This window comes from Tursiops truncatus, chromosome 19 (assembly GCF_011762595.2).
Source record: "Tursiops truncatus isolate mTurTru1 chromosome 19, mTurTru1.mat.Y, whole genome shotgun sequence".
Taxonomy (NCBI): domain Eukaryota; kingdom Metazoa; phylum Chordata; class Mammalia; order Artiodactyla; family Delphinidae; genus Tursiops; species Tursiops truncatus.
Window position 1 is genome coordinate 16,157,411 of NC_047052.1, and position 14,962 is coordinate 16,172,372.

A 14,962-nucleotide genomic window follows, 5' to 3' on the forward strand; every position below is an offset into this window, starting at 1 on the left:
CACCTGTGGTACATTGGCAGGGGGGCAAGCAGAAGGCAAACCATGAGATTGGGTGGTGTCAGTGACATTTGCATGGCCTTGGGAAATGGTTGTTACAAATATAATGGAGTATTTGACTTTCGTTAACTGTTTTGGAAACCTTCAAAAAAAAAAAAAAGATAAACTCAGGTTAAACCACTATCAATCCAGGGCAGCTATGAAACCCAGGGGTCTCTATGGCAGCATTTCAACACCCTCATCGTACACGGTGGTCACATGGCAGACCAAGCTGAAAATCAGATCAAAGATAACATTTTGAGGATAGAAGAACTACAAAGGAGATTAAGTACATAGACTCGACAGCTCTCCTATGCCAAAATCAGGGCTCTGATAGAAAAAGAGTTGAACCTTGAAACCTGAAGTGCAGTAATTCTGGTGGATGACCCTAAGGACCTTGAATTACTGGACTCTCCTGAAGCTCTCAGGTTGGCAGAGGCAGCCCCATCCCCTTTGCTGGAAGAGAGTAGTCTCCCCTCACCTAGACTCGCCTGCAAAGAGCTCACCTGAGGCAGCTTCTTTTTAAGATCATGCTTCTGGTCCTCAGGATTCACTCTCACCACCCCTTACTGCCTACAGCCTGACGACCAGGTATAGATCTCAGGAGGACTCAAGTGGGGAAATAAAGTACCTGTTCCAGGATGAAACAGCTTACACACTGAAGGAACAGTAGGACATGGCAAATATAGTGGAATATGGAACATTCATGACAATGGATCTGAAGGATGTTGGAACAGGAGGGTTGGAAAATAAAGCAGAGAAGAGAAGAATTTAATGAAATAAGAAGACTCTATCGTGATCTGGTGAAGATACCGGGAGCCAGTCACTACTTGCTGGGGTTAGTTCCTAAAAGCTTGGGAATGGTCATGGCCTATAGCAAATGGGGTAGAGAAGTACGGCTGCCTTGGCAGTGTATTTGGGAAAGGGTCAGTAGGGTCAAGAGGTAGTAATGTTAGAATAGATTTATTATCTAAGACTTCAGAACCCACTACTTGACTATGTTGCCTGGGAAGGCCCCAGAGAACACTCGCTTCACTGAGTCAGTAAGGAATACACTAGTGAGATGGGCACTGACATCTCTCATTGGTGGCTGTCCCCTATAGGTCAGGATGGACAAAAGGAAATGCCATCATAGAACAGAGTTCTCCAAGTCGATGAGTATGAAAGATTCAGAGGTCAGAAAGTGGTACTTAACCATTCAAGGCAGGCTGGTGATAATTATTGTAATGGGCAGCAAAGTTGAGCTGGCCATCAGAGATCAGTGAAGATGCCTAAAAATCATGTTGTCCTGCTGGGTAAGGTAGCTGGACAGCTCTTTAAAAAGCAGTCCCTGGTGTGCACCTGAGCCCTAGTAGTGTCTGAGAGTCTGATGACGGGACACTAAGTCACTATGTGACTGGAGCTGCCCTTCATGAGCTGGGTATTAATAGGTTCACTGAGTCATGAGGTTGGACAGGCACTGCATGTTCCATCATACAATGGAATTGGTAGGTATTTTTAGGGTCAGGACTGGCAAGGCCCAGAGTTACATGAACAGGTGGCCGAGGTCCCCATGTCAACTAAATCTGTTGCCCTGACACCACCTTCAACCCACACCATTTGCCTCATGGTAGGGGGATTCCCCTATGACTAGCTGATGGAGGAGGAAAGACCTTGGGATTGGTTCATAGATACACTGGCACAGTGTGTTGGTGTGTACTGTAAACGATCTGATAGCCTCACTATCAGAGGGTGGCCCACAAGACAGTCGTGACGGGTCATGCTCTCATAAGGCAGAGCCCTGAGTAGCACACCTGGTCATCGATTTGGGGTGAACTTGAAATGTCTGAGAGAAGATATACAAAGACTCGTGAGCATTGGCAAAACCCTGGTTAGTCAGGAGCTTGGAAGGAGCAAGATTGGAATACTGACAACAAGGAGATTTAAGAAAGGAACATACAGATATACCCAAGAGGGGGAGCACACAGCATGTGTACCTTACGCTCGTGCCCACCAAAGGGGAGGCAATGAATAAGCAGGAGGGTTCGCCCTGCGGAATATCAGCCATTTTCTACCCTCAGATATGCCAGCTTCTGCAGAGTCAGGACAGGTTGACTTGGAAGGGAAGGTTTCACAGAGGAAGTGATATTTTACCCATAACAAAGGATGAATCTGTATTTGGTAAGTGACTACTATTACTACTCTTACTACTAGAACTGGCTACCATCTGTTGATGGTATGTGATGGGCCAAATACCACGCTAAGCCTTTTATGCTTATTTTCAAATTTATTCTTCACAATGAATGACGTCCTACTATTACCAATTACCATTTTATATATGAATTGAATATACTGAAATATTATTTTTATTATTATTATTCTATACTTCCACTAAGGATACTAGCAACATTGGTTAAGAGCAAACTTTGCACCTGTCATCTCATTTAATCATCAATAACCCTGTGAGACAGGTGTGATTGTCGCTGTTTTGCAAGTGATGAAATGAAGCTCAAAGAAGCTGAACGTCTATCTGCTTTAGTAACCAAGGTCTCCCGGATCTAAGACTACCTTCTGCCTAAGTACTAGATGCCACTCTTATCCCTGCCTGGAGGTCAGAGATGAAAGGTTGGTGAGGGTGGGCCACCGGGCTTGATCAAATTGCTATGAGCGAATGAATGAGCTGAGCTGAACTGCCAATGTTCCTGATCTGTCTTAGGAAGGTTGCTGTCTCTGCTTTCCTCTCCCTGCCTTTCCTCTCTCTCTCTCCCCCACACATGTGATGATGGACAAAATATGATGACAATTGAACTGGTCTTAGTCATCTTTACCATCTTGATATTGTATTCCAATTTCCTTTTTTTTTCTCATAAACCAAAATGACTCGTGTTTTGAAAAAATAAAGAAAGAAAAATAAAGAGAACTCTAGCACATTCATTGCAAGGTATGTATCCCAAGTGTTTCCAGAGGCTTTTCCATGCTGCTTCCCAGAAGGCTTCGAATCTGATACGGGCCAGGAAATCTGCTTTCTGAAGGCCCCCTTTCCACGCCTTTATCTACATAAATTTCATTGACCTAAATCGGATTTGTGTATGTAGAAGGGCAGCACAATTGAGGCTTGGCAAGTCCTATCGTCTTTTTGTTAAGCTTCCCAGGCTGCCAATTACCAATTCTGTGCGCTCTGGGATGTACAGGACAAAGCACATTAAATTGGAACAGAATGTACTGGCTAATGATAACCCAGTCAAATATGTAAAGAGATTCCTGGGTAACAAAGATGAAGTGGACGTCTGAAGCCAATAAGATAGGGCTAAACTAGGATGGAGAGGCCAAAGGAAGGGAGAGGAGAAGAGAGGGGAGGAGAAGGCAGGGGAGGGGAGGGTGGAGGAGAGAGTGAGTACAGTGAGGACAAATATGAGAATCTGAGGATATAGTTTCTTTAGAAGTATGTAATGGAGAAGACGCTGGAAAATAATCCCTTGAAATGATTTATGGCTAGGGGAATCTGGGACCATTTAAAATCTGTCATGGAGGAATCTGGGACTCTACATGGGAGACATTTCTTTGAGCTGTATCTATGTCTAACTATTTTGATCATCTGACCAGCTGTTTAAACGGAATGATTGTGTGGCTGGACTGATGGGCTAAATCAGTCAAACAAGCCCATCTGGAAGATGATGTAGAGTCAGTCAAAACACTGCATTCTCTGTGCAAATGCAAACACATTGTTTCCAGTGGTCATTTGCCATTCATGGGATATAACCTGGAGCTAAGTAATCCTGATGATATAAATTTACATTCAGAGACAGAAAGCAGGAGAAAACATGTCAGCACCTCTATTGCGAACTCTTCACGATCATCTTTACACACTGACCCATGGGGTCTTTCAATGCCACGACCTATATGAACACATTTTGAAACATTAAACAAGTCGCACAAAACCCTAATACTAGGTACAATCACTGCTAGAGAAGATAACAGCATTAAATCACCTTGTGCAGCTGAGGCTGTACAGAGGAAGCTATGCAGCATGGTCTCCTTTGTAATCAGGGCTGAGGTCCACAGAACTGCATGTTTAGAAAGGAAAATGTGTGTGTGTGTATGTGTGTGTGTACACAAATGCATATATAACCGACAATACACAAGAGATACACACACTCACACACCTGCAAAAAAATATTCAAATACCCAAAGTGTATTCTCTTTACACTGCATGCAAATTTCAGTGTTTGAATGTTCTAACACATGACACGTAGCTGCCATAGGGTAGCGATTAGAAATTTCAAACGCCACCTCTTTGCAGGTAATGTTCAGCATACCTCCAGCTCAGCAGTTTCTCTGTTCAAAGTACCTGTAGACCACTAGGCATTTTCATTTGAAAATTGTACCTTGGAGCCAATATATCCAAAAATAAAACCATCACCTTCTCCCCAAAACAATTCCTCCTTCCTCCACTACCCCCGATTTTCATCACATGAACTCTAACGGGGCAAGGGGCTTTGTCTGATTTGCTCACAACTCTATTCCCAAGGCCCAGAGCAGAGTCTGGCACACAGGAGGTGCTCAGTAAACTCGTGTTGAATGATTTGAGTGGATGGACAGATGGACAGAGCACTGATATCACTATCTTCCCCACCTTGGCGTTCATCTCTGATACGTTCCTTTCCAGTAACGCACCGAGCCCTGTCACAGCTTTCGTCACACTGCTTCTCTGCATTTGTTTACTTCACTGGGCTGATAGTGGAGCAAATGAGATCCAGCACAGGAAGATGCTTGATAAACTCTACAACACCACACTCATTTAAGGTAATTATTCCTTTCAATTCTGTGTGCCAGCATTCCAGTTGAGATCTTCATCATCTCACAACAAACTTGACAAGCTGACTTGGGCTGTTTTCTTTCAGAGTTTCCCTTCATATCATCCCCATATTTCCGTCAAAGTAACACCCCCTAAAGCTCTGTGGTGACTATGTCATTCCAACGTCTAACACCTTCAATAAGAAGCTCTCTGTGGCCTGTAAAATTCCAAAGCAATTGAGACCATCAGTATTTGCCTACCTCTGCCCCTCACTCATCTCCTCTGCTCTAAAAGTACTTACATCTCATGCTCCTCTAACAGGCATGGCCATCTCTGCCTTCACAATGTCTGTCTTTACATTCATCAGTAAAATTCATGGGTGAACAAATGTACAGATGAATGTTCCTTCTCATCTATTTTTAGCAAATCTCATCCACCTTCTCCCGACAGCCTTCTCCCGACTGCATGAGTTTAGGTTAGTTATCTTAGTACGTGAGGCAAGAAATCTAAGGGTATATGGTTTATTTGAGAAGAACAAGGAAAATCAGCAAGGGAGTGGACAGCTGTGGGGAAAATACTGCAAATGGTACAAAACATACACCTTAGACCTATCTTACCAGTGAGGTAAAGGAGCTGGGGTATTTATACAACTCCTAAAAGTTACTGGTTGAGGACCACTGTAGAGGAGGAAGAATGATAATTCCCAATTACGTCCATCTATCACAACTGCAGAAGAAGCCCTCAGTACAGAGATGTAGATCCTGAAATGCTTTAGGTTTAAGCAGCGCTGTCCAATAGAAATGTAATGTGAATCCCAAATGCAGCCTGCACATGTAAATTTTAAGTTTTCTAGTAGCCACATTTTAAAAGGTCAAAAGAAACAGGCAAAATTCACTTCAATAATATATTTTTATTCAACCTATTACCCCCAATATTATCATTTTAACATGCAATTAACATAAACAATTTACGGAGATATTTTACATGTTTTTGTAATAACTATTTGAAAGCTGGCATGCATTTTATACGTAGAGCATATCTCAGTGAGAACCAGCCACATTTCATGTGCTTAACAGCCACATGTGGCCAGTGGTTGCCGTTATTGGACAGCATGGCTTAAGGTATATGGGCAGGCCACTTAGACTGTCTGCTACACTGATCATTTCTAGTCACCGAGATCATCTTTCAATTGACTATTTAAAGTACTGATCTAAGACTCAGCATACATTGTTTATAAATGCTATTTACTTTTTCATGTGGTTGGTTCTTATTTCTCCGAAGAAAGAAGTATACTTCTAGGATTTACTTGTGATACTTCCCCATTCGTTCCTTTTTTTTTTTTTCTACATCTTTACTGGAGTATAATTGCTTTACAATGGTGTGTTAGTTTCTGCTTTATAACAAAGTGAATCAGTTATACATATACATATGTTCTCATATCTCTTCCCTCTTGCGTCTCCCTCCCTCCCACCCTCCCTATCCTACCCCTCTAGGTGGTCACAAAGCACCAAGCTGATCTCCCTGTGCTATGCGGCTGCTTCCCACTAGCTAGCTATTTTACGTTTGGTAGTGTATATATGTCCATGCCACTCTCTCGTTTTGTCACAGCTTACCCTTTCCCTCCCCATATCCTCAAGTCCATTCTCTAGTAGGTCTGTGTCTTTATTCCTGTCGTTCCTTTTTTATTGCCTTGTTCAGTTACTTTTTGCCAAATGATTGATTCTTAGAAGTCACCTTATCCACAGGTCCCTAATCTTCTGTGAGGAGAAATCACTGTAAATTTCCCATTCAGGGGAGTGAGGGGAGATGTGCTGACACCAGCCTCAGCAGAGAGGGACAGTTAGAGGGGCTAGATTTAGTCAACCACTTAACAGAGACAAGAATTTTAAAGACCTCCACAGAGGGAGATACAGCAAACTCTTCCAATAACAAACTCGAATGTCTAACAGACTTTGCCACGTGAAAAAAATTTCCATCTGTCTAACCTAAATTAATCTTAAGGTGTTTTTTTTAGGGAAAAACTCTATTGCCTGCCTTCACTTCTGAGTCCAAAGAGGTCTCTGAAAAGCATAGGATGCACACTTGGTGACCACTTTGCCATTGAAAGGTTAACATGTCTTCCCAGCTAAAGAGAACAGTGGCCATGATGTCACAGAGCAAAAAGCACCAAGATTTGTGGCATGAAAGAGGCAAAGCAACAAAGGCAAGGGGATTGTGCAAAGTCCAGTAAAGTCTCAAAGGCACTAAGTGGTGTTCATTGTCTGCTAATGGAAAATGTGAATTTCCCAAGTCTCTTTTAAGTAAGCAGAAAGGTATAAACATTTCAAACCCATCAACCTCTTAGGAAAAAAGAGGCAACCTGCTGAATTCCAGAGGATTCAGAGTGACCCATCCTTCTTGATCTTAAGCCTAAAAAATTTTCCAGTATCTCTAACAATTATTTGTGACAAACAGGCAAACCACCAATAAATTAGAAGATTAAAAGTTTCCATTGGAAAAAAAGATACTTCCTTCATTATTGGTTATTATAATTGGGTTTATAGACCCATTTCTTTCCCTCTTCATTTATCTAAGATTAAATGTACATTTAAACAGTCTCTTTTTAAGATTTTCTATAAATTTTCTCTTTCTTTCTTTTTTATTTTTTATTTATTTATTTTTTTTGTGGTACGCAGGCCTCTCACTGTTGTGCGCTCTCCTGTTGCGGAGCACAGGCTCTGGACACGCAGGCTCAGCGGCCATGGCTCACGGGCCTAGCCGCTCCGCGGCATGTGAGATCTTCCCGGACCGGGGCACAAACCCGTGTCCCCTGCATCGGCAGGCGGACTCTCAACCACTGCGCCACCAGGGAAGCCCAATTTTGTCTTTCTTGAATCCTTTTTTCTGTATTTCTCTAAAATCTTACTTATTTTAAAATTATTACTTGCCTTTCTTTTAATAATTGTTTCTTCCTTCTTAACTCCTTTCCATTCCTCTCTTCTTTGGGCCTATTATTCATTCTCATTCATAAAGTGTCCTACTTTCAAAATCATGTACCACTGAGCTCGCACCTCGGTCAACTGAAATTTGTTTCCTTTCCTTTTTCTACCTTCCAAGTGAGATCACCTTTCTCTGTCCCCAGTTCTTCCTGGTCACCTGTCACCTGTCTAACTCTTGCTGTTCTCATTTCACCGGAGTCTCTCTTCCTGGGGACTTTAGTGGTTGAGGGGTTCAGAAAGCAGCCCCAACAATTCCCTGTCCTCCTTCTAGAGGAGGGTGAGGTGGTACCCCTACACCTAGGTCTACTTTTTGTACCAGGAGTTACTTGCCACTAACAAATGATTTGAGTAATAAACCATACTCAGATATTTAAGTAGTACTGCTCACAGACTACTAGGAATTAAGGCTATTTCATTTTCAAAGCAAAACCTTCTAGGAAAAGAAGCAGGTTTATTAGGAGTGGCCTTGGAGTGAAACAAGAAATCCTGATGCCTTTCTTTAGAAAGTAGAATTATGGTACTTCAGGTATCACGCAAATTACATATTTAAAGATAAAAGAAAGGATGGAAACTGCCGCCATTTGGGGTTAGTTTACATAGACTCATTGTATACTTGATTTAATTTCATGCCAGACACTTTTTCACAAACTCAAGTCTGGGAGGGAAGAGTGAGATTTTCTCTTAGATAAGGAACCTATTTTAAAAGTGCTGCTTTATAGAAGACAAGCCACAGACCAGGAGAAAATATTTGGAAAAGACACATCTGATAAAGGACTATTAACCAAAATATACAAAGAACTCTTAAAACTCAACAGTAAGACAACAAACAATTTGATTAAAAAATGGGCCAAAAACCTTAACAGACACCTCGTGAAAGAATATATACAGATGGCAAATACGAATATGAAAAGACGCTCCACATCTTATGTCATCAGGGAAATTTAAATAAAAACAATGCAAGGCTGTTACACACCTATTAGAATGGCCAAAATCCAGAACACTGATAACACCAAATGCTGTCAAGGATGTGGAGCAACAGGAAGTCTAATTCATTGCTGGTGAGACTACAGACGGTATGGCCACCTTGGAAGACACTTTGGTGTTTTCTTACAAAACAAAACATATTCTTACCATATGACCCAGCAATCCCACTCCTTTGTGTTTATCCAGATGAGCTGGAAACTTATGTTCACACAAAAACCTATACACGGATGTTTACAGCAGGCTGATTCATAGTTGCAAAAACTTGGAAACTACCAAAATGTCCTTCAGTAGATGAATGGCTAAACTGGTACATCCAGACAATGAAATATTATTTAGCACTAAAAAGAAACAAGTTATCAAGCCATGAAAAGACACTGAGGAACCTTAGACGCATATTATTAAGTGAAAAAAATCAATCTGAAAATCTACATTCTGTGTGATTCCAACTACATGACATTCTGGAAAAGGCCAACCTATGGAGACAGTAAAAATCTCAGCTGTGGCCAGGGGAGGGGGCCAGAGATAAATAAGCAGAGCACAAAAGATTTTTAGAGCAGTAAAAGTACTGTGTATAACATTATAATGATGGATAAATGTCATTATACATGTGTCCAAACCCACTGAATGTATCACACCAAGAGTGAACCCTTAGGTAAACTATGAACTTTCTGTGATTATCATGTGTCCATGTAGGTTCATCCTTGATTAAAAAATGTCCGACCTGGTGAGTGATGTTGATAACTGGGGAGGATGTGCCTATGTGGGGACAAGGAACATATGGAAAATTTTTGTAACTTCCTTTCAATTTTACTGTAAAAATTGCTCTAAAAAATAAAGTCTTTTGGGCTTCCCTGGTGGCGAAGTGGTTGAGAATCTGCCTACCAATGCAGGGACACGGGTTCGAGCCCCGGTCTGGGAAGATCCCACATGCCGCGGAGCAACTGGGCCCGTGAGCCACAACTACTGAGCCTGCGCGTCTGGAGCCTGTGCTCCGCAACAAGAGAGGCCGCGATAGTGAGAGGCACGCGCACCGTGATGAAGAGTAGCCCCCGTTTGCCTCAACTGGAGAAAGCCCTTGCACAGAAACGAAGACCCAACACAGCCAAAAATAAATAAATTAATTAATTAATTAAGCCACAACTACTGAGCCTGCGCGTCTGGAGCCTGTGCTCCGCAACAAGAGAGGCCGCGATAGTGAGAGGCACGCGTGCCGTGATGAAGAGTAGCCCCCGTTTGCCTCAACTGGAGAAAGCCCTTGCACAGAAACGAAGACCCAACACAGCCAAAAATAAATAAATTAATTAATTAATTAAAATAATTTTTTAAATAAATTCTTTTTTAAAAGTGTTCCTTCAAATCCCACTTTAAAAAAGATTAATGGAATATTATCGTGTCTTTCGACAATTATTACATTTTATGATTCTGTCTAATCCCCAAGGTTCCATTTTTCTGAAACTTTCCATAAATTGCCCCACATTCTAGGAATTAGAGTTGGAATTATATAATCTTTTGTCTTCATCTAGGATGAAAACTAAAATTATAAAGGCATAACTGAACAAACCTGTCTGAAATTTTTCTAAATTCATGTGTTAAGCAAAGACTGACCATGGGCTTTCACTTCAGGAGACAGATTTTTGGAAAATATCTTGTAAAATAGTGGTTTCGGTAAATTTCAGCTCATAAATATTGGTTTTCTTCTTTCTTTGGGTTTAGAAGAGCAGGTGAGCTGCCTTTCAAGGTGCCCACCCAGCTTCCTCACCTTCCAGCCCCTTCTGCTCTGGAAGTTTACTGTCTCCGTTCATTCCTTCCACAAACATCTGATGTCTAGCAAGTGTATGAAGTAGAAGTGAAACTGGTGTTTACTGGAGGAATAAACTGGGTCATCTATGGAGTTAAGTGCAAATTTAGACAAAATCAGTTCAGTTTAACAAATATTTATTTAGCATATACTATTTACCCTAAAAAAGTTAACAATGCCTATGAAGACATAGATTCTGCCATAGACGAGTCCATAAAATAGTATAGGGAAGAGAAGGACAGAGACTATATACTGGAGTGATACTGATAACACGTGGGAGATAACAGACTCTGTATTAAGGTTAAAGGGACCAGAAAAACTATCACAAAATACAATACACAAAATAATTTTTAAACCCTTAAAAATTTCAGATTACTACCAGATATAGCACTTCATAAGATGATAATGCAATAAAACAAACAAATCCCAAATAGCTCCCTGCTTTTCAAAGCAGTTAGGGAATCTCAGCCTTCAATGATCAAACCTAAATTAGGTCTCCTTGTTGGCTGGTTGGTTGTATACCGTATAGATTAGAGAGCAGATGCTAGAGCAGCTCTGTCACTTTCTACTTGAGGAATCTCACCAATCAAATACAAAAATTAGTATCTACCTTAAAGGGTTGTTGTAAAGAGTTCAGAACGGAGTTTGGTACATAACCAAGCTAGATGAAGGTGAACTGCCATTAATGATAGTAATAATCATTTGTTCCACTAAGTTAGTGGGTCCCTAACTCTGAACTTATCAGAACAGCACTGGTCAACTTTTGCTTAAATGAACAGATGGATCCTATAGACAGGTTGGGGGAGGAGTGATATCTCTGGCTCACACTGAACGCCATATTTGTTCTATTCCAAGCCCCCACATCACTCCTCTCTCCGCTGATGACTCATGGAAGCCACTGTGAGAAAATGTAGTAAAAGTAGACAAAGGGAGAAATCTGGGAAAACTCTAAACATAGGTTTTCCTGTTAGTTGGGATCCTGCTCAAAAAGGTGAACTCACACTTAGAATCTTGGGTCTGCCATGGTAGTATTTTTCCCGTAATAAAGATTTCACAAGGCTTGATGAAAATGCCAAGTTCCTTTCCCTTTGACTAAAATTATAGCAAGTTTGCATGGAAGCCTTGGTTATCCAATGATTCACAGAAGTTCTGACTGTCAGTTATATAGGTCTGCACTTACTGAATACAGGAAGAAGAATTCATGATCATTCAATCAACAAAGTTCAGTATCAGAGTATGCATGTTCATTGTTTTTAAGCATAACAAATATAGACGACTTCCTGTGAAATGATTTGGGAATATTGACAATTTGGAAAAAAAAATTTAAGCCTCTAAACAAACAAAGACCCCTGAAAGCTATTTAGCAAAGAACATAGTACCTGCCCGGTACAATGAGATCTCTTACCACTCAGATTTCAGCACTAACGCTAGTGGTTTCTGAACTTGTGACCACAGGCGCCCTCTCTGGATGTGCACACTCTGCTAACAGCATCTGAGGTACCACCTCAGGGGCAGGGTTGGTGCTGTCTTCCCAGTGAGATGTGGCCCTGTCCCATAGGCAGAGTTCACTGACATAACTTCACGCTCCACACCCATGGCATCTTCTCACACTCCCAGATGGCATCATCAGCCTGCATATGGCCACTCGCCCTGGATGCTTGGCATGTTTCACTGCAATTTATGTGGTGCTGGGGGGCGGGGGGAAGAAAACTCAGTTTTTTTCATGTGTATATTCTGAAGGAAAGGATGACAAAGAAAACAAGACAGGAGATGGATGAAGTTCTCTCTTTCACCCCTTCCAAAGTTTCTTCTCCTTGACTTTGCCTTACCTCTTACATGTTCCTCACAAAGAAGACATTCCTGTCCTGAAGAAACTCTACCCTTTATCAAAACAAGCACACAAACCTATAATATTTAGATGGAGCAATTAAGACCTCCGTCATTGAAAACACAGAAGCATAGATGGTTAAATGGAAGTCTAGCCAACTCACGGATGCTACAAAAGGGGATGATGGATGGAGTTAGAGAACTTAGGTAAAAGAGCAAAGGGAACTTTCACAATCTCCATCATTTCAGTTTGCAAACTCTTCAGGTAAATAGTATCACTAGAATTACATATTAGAAAAATGACATCCTGGCAGTTCTGCTTGTGCCAGGAGCCACGATGAGTAGTTGACATGAGTGTCTGAGCGAGGCAAGGACAGAAGGCTGAGTGTGAACTTGGATTTGAATTACGTGGGTTTTTATCTGATATCTAATTCCTTCCACAAACCAATTCCAGCCACATTACAGGCACCTACCATGTCCAAGGCACACAGGCAACCCTGATCATGTTTTTCATTCTTTACACAAACACATTCTGTTCCTATGACTTGGCTTTCTCTCACACAAAGTGATAGCAGTCCTCTAGAATTACAGAGATGTCATTCTGGGAAGAACCACAGAGATTAGCAAGTCCAACCCCTTCATTTAAGATTTATACTCTGATGCCCCCAGAGAAGGGATGCCTCTTGCAAAGTTGATGCTTGAGTGAGTGGTGACATCGGGATGGGAGTGAAGCATCTGACTTTCAGTTTTGAGCCCTTTCCATTAGCATATATGTGTGTAATGAAAACAGGGAGACAGAGGGGTAAGAATCACTTCCATGGCAGTTCGTTTTGTCCCATTTCCCTAAGAGCTGAAGAACCAGCTTGACTCATATGTTTCGATCATGGGCTGGATGGATTAATCCCATCACTCAGTAAATCTTTTTTTTTCCTTTGGTGCTTAGATTTGTAAGCCACTACTTGTTGTGGTAAAGAATCCCAAGATAAAAATGATGCAGACTTTGCCTTCCATGAGTTCCCCTCTTAAAGGGCAAACGTCTTAATATGACTCTTGTTAGGATCGGCATGTGTGTGGTCAGCTTGCATTCTATTAACCTGCCTTTATTCACACGTGTGTTGTCAGAAGTCTTCCTTTTCCACATTTGTACACAGTCTTTCTTCAGATGGGCTGAGGACAGAATGAATATGTGTCCTATTTCACAGAGGGCCAGTGTGCTTGAGCAATTAGACAGAAGCTCTCCTCTTCGCCCCCCCTTCTGCCAACCACTCCATATAATAAGGTCACATAAGGACCCTCCCCAAGTTTGAGAGTGAGCTGTGACCTGCAGAAGCTCTCAGACCACACAGACCCCAGGAAAAAGAATTTTTTCCCGTGTATGGAAGGCATATTCCAATAACGATAAACAGACCCAGGCGCCAAGCCAGGAGCCAGTGAAAGGAAGGAATCACAATTTAGCTTTTACAAACACTTAACTCTCTCCCCACCTCTGGAGGTCCCTGCTGCTGATTTTTCTTCTTTGAAGTTTTAGCACATACATTTAGTGATAACTAGTAAATATCTTTAGACAAGAAAAAACTCAGGACAAATCAAATCTATGCCATTGTATTTATAAAGTTTCGCACACAAAATCTAGTCATTGTAGCTTGAGCCATGCAAAGGTATACTATTTATTTGCTGAATTTTATTAACTAACGGGAGAATTCTCCCTCTCAATCCTTTTGGATACCCAACTGGTGGTGTAGTAAAACAATGAAAAAGACTTTCTCATGGGAAAAGAGCTCTTAAGGTTCACTTATTTCGTTTCTTGAAGAAGAAACAGAAAAAGAGAAGGGGGCGCCCGGATTCTGAGGGGATGTATAAGGCTGAGGCACAGATTTCAGGTACAGATAACATCTATCTTGGTACAAGGGTATGATTTTGAGCTGCACGCCAACACACCCCAAGACGCCACTACTTCTAAATACACCACCATAAAAGGTAAAAGGATGCAAGTCCCTATCCTTGCGTCTCCCCCTCAGGACCGGCAGCCAATATCTCCCTGACCTCCTCAAAAGACCCAGAAAGGGTTCAGGCTTAATCATTTGTATACAATACACCCTTTACAGCCTTTTAATATTTCCAGTAATTTTCCTCTTATGAGTTTGGTGCTAACATAATTCTCAAGACACTTCCCTTTGCAGCCTTACATCAGCAGAGGCGAAAGCAGTGTGCTCAGGGACAAAGCAGGGTACAGCCAGACACAATTTCCCCCATGCTTTTGGCTCTTGGGGGCCTTAATGACAAAGCTTTTAACTTTGTGCAATCCCTGCCTCTGAAACAAAGACGGGATTAAAAGCAGGCGGGGGTGGGGGGGAAATAACATAAAGATGGAGATGTACAGGAGGCCAGCTTGGTCCCTGTCCGGCACACAATCCATTCCCGGCCAGGAAAATGATTGCTGCACAATGGCCGGTATGGCCAACCCAGGGCAGCTGTGAGATATAAATTGTCAGCAATGACCATAAGCACTCAGAGAAACAATTTAATTCCTCACTTCCGCCATCATGGGCTGATATATTCTTTCAA